This window comes from Mandrillus leucophaeus, unplaced genomic scaffold (assembly GCF_000951045.1).
Source record: "Mandrillus leucophaeus isolate KB7577 unplaced genomic scaffold, Mleu.le_1.0 Scaffold310, whole genome shotgun sequence".
Taxonomy (NCBI): Eukaryota; Metazoa; Chordata; class Mammalia; order Primates; family Cercopithecidae; genus Mandrillus; species Mandrillus leucophaeus.
In genome coordinates this window covers 1182290-1183501 of record NW_012103255.1, presented here as the reverse complement: position 1 = coordinate 1183501, position 1212 = coordinate 1182290, and positions in this window count along the sequence as shown.

Below are 1212 nucleotides of genomic sequence, written 5' to 3'. Positions count from 1 at the left end.
GCCACATCGCCCGGCTAGTGTTTTGTATTTTTTAGTAGAGACGGGTTTTCACCGTGTTAGCCAGGATGGTCTCAATCTCCTGACCTTGTGATCCGCCCGTCTTGGCCTCCCAAAGTGCTGGGATCACAGGCTTGAGCCACTGTGCCCGGCCTATTCTAGAGCTTTTTTACAGCAGCCAGGGCACCACTGTTTTGAGCAGCTCATGTCACAGGGATACCATTATTATTATTATTTTAAGAGATGAGGTCACACTATGTTGCCCGAGCTGGTTTTGAACTCCTGAGCTCAAGTGATCTTCCTGCCTTGGCTTCCCAAAGTGCTAGGATCACAGGCGTGAGCGTGGTCTCATTATTTATTTACAGGTTTGTCTCTCCTGTTAGATTGTGAAACTCTGAGAAACAGGAACCTTGCACCTGGCACAATGCTGGACACATAGTGGACATTCAGTAAATGCTTGTTGAATGAAATAATAATCTAAGAAAATGTTCCAGGAGGAGGAAGTGAAATCTTTACTTCTCTCTCCCCGACTCTTCATTGATTGCCCTTCATCTTCTATTCCAGAGAACTTCTCTAAACTATGTCTGGTTAACTGATCTAACCTCCATCTGACTATCCTTCATCCAGCTCCTCTCTAATATTTCCTGACTTTATTTATTTACTCATTCTAGAGTCAAGGTCAGCTCTGTTGCTCAAGCTGGAGTGCAGTGGTGCGATCATGACCTACTGCAGCCTCAAAGCAATCTTCCCACCTCAGTTTCCTGAGTAACTGGGACTACAGGTGTGAACCACTTTGCTCAGCTTCCTGACTTTAATATAGTTATTCTCAGATTATATTATTTCTCTTCCAATTTACCTTTCTGACCACTTCTCAATTCCTTCTGTAGAGTAACTACTTCTCCTTCTCATTTTCTTTTTTTCTTTTCTTTTATTTATTTATTTATTTTTTTTTTGAGAAAGAGTCTCACTCTGTCACCCAAGCCGGAGTGCAGTGGCACGATCACGGGTCGCTACAGCCTCGACCTCCCCAGGCTCAGGTGATCCTCCCGCCTCAGCCTCCCAAGTAGCTGGGACTACAGGCGGGAGACACCATGACTGGCTAATTTTTATTTTCATTTATTTATTTATTTATTTATTTATTTATTTTTTAGACACAGTCTCACTCTGTTGCCCAGGCTGGAGTGCAGTGGCACCATCTCGGCTCACTGCAACCTC